This window comes from Perca fluviatilis, chromosome 7 (assembly GCF_010015445.1).
Source record: "Perca fluviatilis chromosome 7, GENO_Pfluv_1.0, whole genome shotgun sequence".
Taxonomy (NCBI): Eukaryota; Metazoa; Chordata; class Actinopteri; order Perciformes; family Percidae; genus Perca; species Perca fluviatilis.
The window spans coordinates 18,688,268-18,698,981 of record NC_053118.1 but is presented as its reverse complement, the minus strand read 5'-3'; the positions used below and the strand labels follow the sequence as shown (position 1 = coordinate 18,698,981).

The 10,714-nt window shown below is 41.6% G+C and overlaps 1 long non-coding RNA gene across 2 annotated transcripts; it reads left to right on the top strand.

Annotated features, from left to right (window-relative positions):
- Window positions 1-7,016: 7,016 nt before the first annotated feature.
- On the top strand, window positions 7,017-9,172 carry LOC120562820. Of its 2 annotated transcripts, none has more exons than XR_005639846.1 (5): window positions 7,017-7,340; window positions 8,155-8,314; window positions 8,407-8,545; window positions 8,651-8,849; window positions 8,973-9,172. It is a non-coding gene; the product is annotated as an uncharacterized LOC120562820 (long non-coding RNA). The 2 variants fall into 2 exon arrangements; XR_005639847.1 differs by having other exon boundaries at window positions 7,021-7,340; window positions 8,407-8,511.
- Window positions 9,173-10,714: the final 1,542 nt, after the last annotated feature.

Here is a 10,714-nt window from a genome sequence, read left to right as displayed (position 1 = left end):
AAACTACTTTGAGTTGAGATCAATGAACAATGCCAACTTGGTTATGAGGAGAAGCCAGCACACTAAATCTCCCTGACAAGGACAGACAAAATGTAACTGATAAAGGCATACTATGCAGGATTTTCCTAAAAATCTATGTATTGGCTCATTCAAAAGATATCTCATTTCTGCATTCACCCACGCCACACACAAAATACCACCACACCAGGGCAGGCGGCAGCAGTGGGCAGGGGTGGGCTCAGCCCACCCAAATGTGTGTCTTGCCCAAATATAGTAACTACATGAAAACTTCACTGTTGTTGCATGGAATGTCATTTGTGTTTAGCCTACATCATCATTTTCTATCATGTGAAATAAGAGGCCACGCCTGGCCAAGGTGGTGAAGCTGCAGACAGATGCTTAACAGTGTGCTCCTCAGCAGTCAGCTCCCCCTGCTGTTCATAAGGTGCCTCTGCACCCCTTTCGTTTCAGACCCTCCCACCAGCCTTTGGGCCACGCCTCCTCATTTACATTGACATGTGTCAAGTCCAAATGAGAAGGCAATGTTAAATGGAAATTCAAAAGCCAAATATTAAATCCAAATGAAAATCCAATGTTAAATTGAAATTCAAAAGCCAAATATTAAATGAAAATTAAAAGCCAATGTTAAATTGAAATTCAAAAGCCAAATATTAAATGAAAATTAAAAGCCAATGTTAACTTGAAATTCAAAAGCCAAATATTAAATTCAAAAGCCAAAGCCAAATGGAAAATTAAAAAAAAATAATAATATTTTTAATTTGATCTCGCTTTGTTTTCTATTTGGACTTTCAATTTGAATTATGAATAAATATTTCCTCCATAGCGTTCAAAGGTTTAATGGCAAAATCCAAAAACTGGAACAGGCAAAATACAAAAACCCGGAGCAGGTAGGAACCCAAAAACAGGAACAGGCAAACACAGAACAGCAGTAAGCAATCCACTGACATAGCCAAACGAATAATCTGACACAGGACAAGGGGAAACAAAAAGACTAAATACAGAGGTAAAGCGTGTTTTACAGTAAACGCAATCGAGCTGGCGCGTGCATATATGACGTCATGAAATCGCCGTGACTATTTATACCTGCGCTGGTGGTCGCAACACTAGTTGCAGTCTTCTCCTGAACACCGGTGGCGCTAATGAGCAAAGGCTACTGATGTTGCTCTTTCTACTGGCTAGAAGAAGAAGAAAAAGGTAAACAACGGCACAACTGGCAGCAGCATTGCCGTCAATGCTTCGATTTGATTCAATGATCTACTTCATCGGATCAAGCCTTTCATTCACCATAAAAGAACTCATCTTAACCCAGTAAGTTTACCAGAGAGACCTGCAGTCACTCTGAGAGTCGCATCCGGTTGTCAGCGAACTCATTCAGGCCTCCTGTTTCCACTTTGTCGCGCGCCGCTGAAAAAAAAAGAGCTGTGCTATATAGCTGTGTTATATACTGTCTATGGCGCGACCTCGGCTCGCGCGCCATAAATCGGACGCGGCGGCTGGATATTACATCATTTTGACGTCACGATGTCGCGCGCCACCTTGGATGTGTCTAGTATGTAACGGGCTTTAACCAAAAGGTAAGCTTCGCTTCCGTCAGAACTTGAACCGATGGCCCCATTTTGTTGCTACAAAGGTATCACCTCCTGTAAGCCTTCCACTGACCACCATTTTTTTTTTACGTCACTTGACTGCGAATAACTTTACATCTGAAGCGTTTAAAGACTCTATTTGTCCATTGTTTAGTTCTAAAGAAACACGACAATGTATAAAAGGCTCCATTACCTTGTACCTCACGTTATGGCTCCGTAGCAGACGTTTTTGTAAAAATAGGCTAATGATTGTGTCATAACCAAGTGACTTACTGTCGCACAGTAGAGGAATTACCGTATAGTACAGGAGAAGCTTGCAGGCAGTTTCGACTTACATTAGCTGTTTAGGTTTAATTGCTAATGTTAACTAGCATGTTAGTTAGCAATAATTAGCCTGTGCCCATGTTATCTCCTAACATATACCGCTCTCCGTCTCTGTAAGATTGGGAATGATTGAGATTTCTCTTGGCACAGCAACCAGAAGACTTACAACTTTCAGACACGTTGCTCACGTCACATTTACGTTGTTTCCGTCAGTTGGAGGCTGCGCAGTAAAGCAAGGTATCACCGCAAAAGTGCTTCTAATAGCCTTCACTGGTCTCCGTCCAGAGCAACGGGATCTATTGGTCCATTTTATATATGTCAATGGCTTTAACGAGGTAACAAGAGGCAGGTGACACAAGGGCTGGGAAACAGGAGAAAAACATAAGAAAACCAGACTGTCAAAATAAAACAGGAAACAGAGCAAAATACAAAACCGAAAAAAAGACCAGCACAATAAGACAAAACACAGAACAAATTACCAAAACCATAACAGTTCATTTATTTTACTCAACTGGGCTTGTTCACCTGGTTAAACCTACACCTTTTGACTTATTGCCATGTGTGTAATTACACTGCATGGATTATGGATCCTGGATCCTGTTTACCTCCTCCTATAGAAGACTGTTCCAAACACTGCAGCTAGGATGATTACAAACAGGAGTTGACACTGCAAATGCAATGACCGAGAGCTTGATCCTGGCGATGTAGAAACATTTTAGGCTCAATTAAATGTATTCATAAATGTAATATACATAACTCAATGTATGATAGAACTGCATATCCAGACATGAACAGAACAGATGAACTGTGTGGCTCTAACCCTTCACAGTCATCTGGACTGTGCTGGCTCGTTGCTTGCTGAGCCAGGAGATGGCAGTACAGGTTAGGCTTTTGACCCCGTCTCCTCCACTCTTCTCTCTGCTCCCGGGGTACAGAGGACATCCTGCCTTCTCCACCATGGTTTCAAAACTCTGCAGCCAAATACTGGCCATGCCCCGCTGTCAGCTGTCACACACCATCCTCACTGAGAAGAACTGGCATCACATTCACATTCTTCTTTGCTCACTTTTAATTTTTAATATCAATCGTAAACTAATCATTAAAGAAGTCTTTTACAGGACAAAAACAAAATAAAGCAACCATACACGACACTAGAAATGTTATTACAGTAAGGGTGTCATTTCTTCTGGGGATGTGGGGACATTTAAGGTGTATTTCTTTTTAGCATTAAATGGGTGATAGAATGCAAAACTGATTTTACCCTGTCATAGTTGAATAACGACAGTTCGGTGGGTAAATAGGACATACATATAAGCTCAAAATCCCATTGACACCCCTTTACTATGAAAATCTCATATTTTGAAACTGCCGCTGAAAACGGGCAAATCTCAACAAAGCTAGTTGCTTGCGTAATCATCTCAAAATCCGGAACCTTTGTCACAGCCGTGGGTGTATTGAGAACGGTCACGCCCCAACATTTACATAGGCTACACAACTGACCTGAGATCAGTTAGTCTTTTGAATCTAGGTCGTGCAGATCTCAGAAAATTTATACATTGTTCATATGCTATTTTACCATTAAATTCACTTCTGAGACTTTTTTATGCGAGAAATCAACTATGTAGAGGTCAAATATGGGCCGTTTTACGAAAATTGATGTCTAATTGCAAATTTTGTCTTTTTGGACTTCAGAGGCTGGTGCTGCCTGTGTTGCTGCCTAACCGCCCGGCCTGCCTTCCTTCACAGACCCCGGCCTGATGTGAGCTCGATTGAGCTCCGTCACGACTGGCAGCCCACGGCACCCCATACCCGCGCAAAGTCACCGTTTTGGGCTAATGAACTACGAAACGCCGCTGCTCTGACAGAGCTCCAGGGCCTGCAACTCCCCTCTTCCTGCTAGCTAAATGCCCGGTGTATGTGAGTGAAAGCACGGTCAGCGAGCTTGTTATGCCAGCATTCTCTTACCACAGGTTCCAGTTACTCTTTTAATGTGTGTAATTATAATGTGTTGAGTTATTTAAACAAACGATTGGGGAAATAAACGCAGCTTGTCCGTGAGTCTCATTGATAGAGCCTGTGGTTGGATAGAGCTCTATCAATGAGAGCTAGCTAGCCTCCTCTTAGAATTCCTCTGGAATTCACAAAAATTCATTAACTTGAAATCGGAAACTAGCCGCAGTCTGTACACATAGGATTGAAGGGACAGTCGCAGCTAACGAAACCCTTACAGCTCACAAATATTCATTAACTTGAAATCAGACACTGTTGTTAGCTTAATAAAACATTTTGTTAGATGTTGTATAAGTGGCGTGACGAAATTCAAACTATAAATATACTCGAATTACGACCAAAAATGAAGCTAACTAGCCGCAATCTGTACACATAGGATTGAAGGGACAGTCGCAGCTAACGAAACCCTTACAGTTCACAAATATTCATTAACTTGAAATCGGACACCGTTGTTAGCTTTAGAAGACATTTAGGTATATGTTGTATAGCTAAGTGGCGTGATATGTGTGTGACATGTGGTAAGAGATTGCTGGTGTAACAAGCTTGCTGACCGCGCTCTCACTCTCACACACGGGCCATTTAGCTAGCAGGAAGAGAGGAGATGCAGGCCCTGGAGCTCTGTCAGGGCAGCGGCGTTTGGTAGTAGTCCATTTGCCAAACGGTGACTTTGCGCGGGTATGAGGTGCTGTGGGCTGCCGGAGCTCAATCGAGCTCACAGCAGGCCGGGGTCTGTGGAGGAAGGCAGGCCGGGCGGCGAGGCAGCAACACAGGCAGCTGAACTCCGACACACAGTTTTACCAAATTTGCAATTAGCCATATTTGAGCTTTATATAGTTGATTTCTCGCATAAAAAAGTCTCAGAAGTGAATTTGGTAAGGAAACCTTGCAGTGTCTGGAATATGAGATTCTGTCGCGTTTCTAATGTGTGTGTATTGGGGATTCGCTCAACCAATCAGCACGCGACCTCTAATGTGTGTGTATGGTGATTCGCTCAACCAATCAGCGCGCATCTCTACGTTTGTGTACGGGGCTAAGGCTCAACCAAGCAGCGCGCAGCTCATCTAAATATTCATGACCATACCATATTTGGAAGAAAAGCTCTTGTTACAAATAGGGACAAAACACAGGGATGCATAAGGGCCAATAAAATATCAACCAGGCCATTTTCAGCCCAACTAATGTTACATACCCCATTAGGAGACCATAAGGAACAGTGTGAAATACCCTATATAATCATTCTATCACCCCTTTAACACCTTTCTTTTACAGTTGACAACATAGAGAGAGACAGGAAACTAGAGGGGCGTAACATACAATAAAGTAAATGATTTGGCCTAATAATTTGGCTTTCACCGCACCCCTCAAAATTCATATAACTTTTACAATTTCAGCTTGGTTTGGTTACTAAAGCCACTATAATTCAGATTAGGCAAACATTAAGATAACACAAATGACCAAACTGCTAATAGTTAGTGCTTCATTTCCTTCCCCTCACTTTTAAAAGTTTCAAGTTGATTTTCTACCTACGTCTCTCTGAACATTGGTCATTTACTGTTCAGCCAGAATAGTCCAGATGAGAGAAGATCTGAGTTTATAAAGATGTGATGAGATTCAGGAGCAGCTTTGTGAACTTTTTTTGTTCTGGGTTTGTATGTATGTAAGATACATGTATGTAGGCTACATGGTGCCTGATTATCAAGTGGTGGTTGTTTGTGCTGTGTGCAGCCTAACAACGTATTTTTTTCTAAAGGTTTGCTGATGCTGTTTGTAGTTGCAAATATATTATTTATTATAAAGTATGTTTCTGCCAATGAAACACACTAAATTTGAATAGGTTTGTGTAGTAACAACACAGAGATTTACATAGCATTTCTTTGGTGTGTCATACTACTAATACTTTAATACTTGTAATACTACTAGTATTTGTAAAGCAACACTGTACATCAGTTGAAAGCAAAATGCTAAAACATATAATTTTACAAAACCATTAAAACACATTGGTTTCATTAAAGTGAATACAATTTCTGGTCTGCATAAGTGTTGTGTTTTTAAGGTTTCACTTCACGTTATCTGGGATGGGGTGAAAAAGTCCTCGGCGCTCTCCGAGTACAGCCGCCTGCTCTGCTAACACCTTGGAGGAACTGCTGTCATATCCAATAGCAGTTGAAGCTGTTATGTCCAATAATCAGGTCACATGAAGAATAATTGTGGCTCTGAAAGTGGAGATGGTCGTCTGCACCCTACACACAGAAAAATAATGGTTCTTTAACGGTTCTTCAAAGGACTCAATGGTTCTTCAAAGAGTCATCACCAGTTGAAGAACCTCTATATTCAGGGAATGGTTCTTCAAGCCTTTTATATGGTTCTTTTAAGTACTAAAGGTTCTTGGTAGCCAAAAACAATGAAGTTAGGGCACCAACAATTATTTTCATTATTGATTAATCTGCAGATTGTTTGGTTTGCATATAAACATCAGAAAGCAGTGAACAATGCACAGCGCAGTTTACCAAAAAGTGTTTGGCGTGATTGGTTTACTGCATGGTAAAAGTACCATGAAATACTTGACTAGAAATACTTGGTAAATTAGCTGCATTTTAAAATGTTAAGTAAAAGTATCAATAATATTGATGGATTGATGGATGTAAATGTCACTTAAATTTTGCAGTTGAAAATATTGGGTGTAATTGTAAATTTTTTGTAACTAAAAAAAATAAATAAATGTAGTGGAGTATTAAAAAAGGATTACACAAGAAGTATGCCTATACTGTACTTGATTGAGTAAATGTTTTGAGGTAATAGGTGAAATTAGTTTATGCTCTTTTCCCCTCATCAATACTTCACAGACGCACGCACGCACAGACACACACATACACGCACACACACACACACACACTCACAAAATACACGAACACAGCGCCGCGCTGTATCGCAACACGCGCGCGCGCACACACACACACACACACACACAACACACACACTCATGAGTCATGACATGTTATGGGAAGAGTAAAAAAACGTTTGTTTCGTATCATTACATCAGATCATAGCCTATCATATGTGTACAGGTTTAGCTTAGTTTAAAAACAGTCTAACGATTGTATTATAATAGTCAGTTGATTTTTAGGTTCGTTTTTTTAACGTTATTAAATATAAATCCAACAAGCTATGCGTTGCAAATATATACCGTCAAAGGACTATGGCGGGCGGAGACAGAAACACATTGAGGAGTGCGCTCTGTCTGGTACCCCGCCCGCTGGATCTTCACACAGGAGAAAAACGAGCGCACCTCTTCAACAGGCGTACCCCAGTCACCCTACATCGTCTCTCGGGGACTTGGCATCAGACCAGCGGCTAGTTTTGTCCTAAACTACACTCTGGCTCCTGGGGCAGGGAGGCGAGGTAAGCGTTTTCATTTTACTGGTAGTTTTTTGCTGAAAATGTGCTTGTTTAAACAGTGCTTCTAGAATAAACTCTCTGATGTTAGCTACATTAGCTAACGTAACTTAGCTAGCTAGCTAGCTTATGAAGGGTAACTGACATTTAACTTCATTAACGTTATTTCAAAAGAGTCGTTAATGGAGACATGTCAAGGCTGTATCGTTGTTGTCTTCTATGTCTGTTTGCCGATTCAATGTTACGTTATCTAATAAGTAATGTTTTTTTTTATTAAGAAATACCTGAGTCATTGTGTGCTACATTGGCTGGCTTAGCTAGCTAGCTAGGTCAATGCTACGACAAACGTTAGCACGCTAAAACGTAGCTAGCTAACGTTGATTTAGCTCGGTTTAAGGAAAGGTTTATGAATAAAACGTTACTAACGATAGCTAATCCACCGACCGTTAGTAACGTACGGACATTGCCAATGGTAAATTATTTTTTTATATGTTAATTTAGAAGTGTAAAAATGGGCGGCAAAAGCGCTTTTCACCGGCAACTGTCACCGTCCTCAGCCGTACGTTGCGTCACTAACGTCTATATTAAAAGACGAACGCCGCCATCTTGCTTGTTGAAAAGTGAACATGCAGAAAAAGGAGGAAAATTTGTTTTCAGTGATCATGTAGCCTATTTTGAATGCTCACCTTTTCATGTTGTATGTGTTTTTAATTGTTTGTGTAACGTTACTAGCTATATATATATATATATATGTGTGTGTTTTCAGATTCAGACCTCAATGTTAAAGGTTACTCAGATCATTTTAAATGTGTGTTCACAGAAAACTACTTCCGAGGCTACCAGCTGTACCACAAGGGCAGCTGGAAAATGCACAGTCCGAGGTGTTGAGAGTCTTTAATATTTTACCTGGCAGGTAAAACCAAGGGTCAGACTGAATTGTTCAGTTGGCTGTTTTTAAGGAATATTGATGGCATCGAAAAGTACGTGTGACTTTCCAAAACAATTATTGCGAAGTGGTTATGACACACACCCGATGTGAACAGTGACTGACTCAAAGCCTATGTTTCTGCAGATACACAGCCCACCTCCAGTCCGTAGGCTAGACCATCACATACATGAGTTCCTCGAATACTTTTGGGAAACCCTACCTGCCCAGTCTCTGAATGCGATGGATGTGGTGAGCGTGCTGCACAGGGGATTTTGTGATCTCTGTATGTATTAAAATCTCGACTTGTTTCCTGTTGTCTTTACTGCTTGTGAGTCTGTTGTTTTTGTTAATGTCTCCTCTGAAATAGTCTGTCCGTTTTCTGTGTCAGGGAATACAAGACTCTTGGAGACTGACGATTTTCGCTGGCTGGAGAGGTGTCTGGAGCTGCAGGCGGCCAGCAAGCCACCAAACCAGCTGGGAAGGGCCCATGCTAAAACTTATTGCACCACCTGCAGGTAGCGTGGGCGGACATGGGCCTTAAAGGGTCCCCCAACTTCACCGACCTGAGGACGGCTGTGTTTGCGCATGTGAGTTCTCCTCAGTCACTTATCTGTTCATGCTGGATTTCATTAACTAATAACTAATTCATCTTCATTCAACTCTGCTGGCTTAACTGACAGTAGCAATCTTTTCTCTTCTACTGTTTTAAGGCCAAGAACAACCTGCCTGCCGAGCAGCGGACGATGGTGGCCACCTTGATGTGCAACAACACGGCCACAGCTGACTGCTTCTACGCCCTCAGCCTGAACGTGGCCCAGTCAAAGAGGATGAGGGAGCATTTCCGCCAGGCCCTCACCCACACCATGCCATCACCTCCACCACCAGGAAGAGGTCCTGCAAGCCTGAGTACTCCTCCAGTCGGGGCCGAGGCGAACCCCTGTCCCCTACCAGGAGTCAGGGACCTCAGGACTGGAGGAGCAGAGGGAGTTCATGCGAGGCTGCAAAATGTAAGTAAAACTCTAAGAGTCATTAAAGACTCCATTGTATGTCTGTTACACCAGACCTCACTCTGTGTTTTGTGTTTTCCTCAACAGACACCAGAGAAGGCCCTCAGTACGGCAGGCTGATGTTGGCGCTGGCTCAACCCCAAGGGCAGCGTATCGCGTGGCACAACAGACTTGCAGCCCCCCCCACACACACACACACACACACGCACGTAAATAGTTGTTTTATTGTGTTTTTATAGATTGGTTAAGATTCATTTTGTATTATTAGATGTTCTATTTTAGTAAATGTTAAGATTAATTTTCTTTTAGTGTGTTTTCAAATGTTGTTCAATATTGGTATGTGTTTAATACAAGTTCCTTTTTTACTTAAAATGACACAACTATAATACTGAGCACGCTTAGCCTAAACATGAAGCTATGAACACCAAATTGGTCAGGTATTCTTAACACAGGCTCACCTTTGAGTTTGAAAAGGTTCAAAGTATCTCGCTTTATTAAAGTACATAGATATCCAGTGCAATACTTAAAGTGATGGTTGATTTAAGTATTCTCCTAGTATCTGAAGATTTTTCAGAAGTTGCAACTGGGTCTAGCATTGGGAGAGTTAGCTAGAGTGCGTTAGCCGCTGAATAGCTTAGCGGGGGTATTGACCGTTTGTATCTACGTAAATGACCCACTATTAATGCGCGAAATGATACCAAACTTCTACACTAGTACAAAAATGTTGCTCTTATAAAGCGATGGATTGGAAAGTTTGTAAGTACACCAGAAGTTTATGAACACTTGCCTGCTCTCTTCTGCTCTCTGTTGCTGCTGCTGCTACCTGCAGTTAGACGAGTGCTTAGGGCTGTCTACAAATTACTACACCGAAAAGAGATGCAACAAAAATATTTGTTAATTTAATGATTAAATAAGGTAATGTCTCCAAACTTACCTCAGTTATTACTTGTCTCCTGCTAGTTATACTACAGCACTTAGTTAAAAAAAAAAAGTTAAATTAATAAATATTTTTGTTGCATCTCTTTTCGGTGTTGTAATTTGTAGACGTCCCTAAGCACTCGTCTTACAGCAGCAACAACAGCAGAGAGCAGAAGAGAGCAGGCAAGTGTTATTTACATAAACTTCTGGTGTACTTACAAACTTTCCAATCCATCGTTTTATGAGTGCATAACCTATATGTACTAGTGTAGACCTTTGGTATCATTTCCGGCATTATTAGTGGGGTCATTTACCAGATACAAACGTGGGTCCATTAGCCCCTGCGCTAAGCTACTCAGCTGATAACGCTACTCTACGCTAACTCTCCCAATGCTAGACCCAGCTGAAAAAAGCTTCTGGGGGGGTGTTTGGCTCAAGGTCATGGTGCAAAGGACCCTAGAGTGAAATACTCCGAACCATCACTTTAACAACTGTCATAGAGTGAATGGGAACTAACCCCAGTTTCC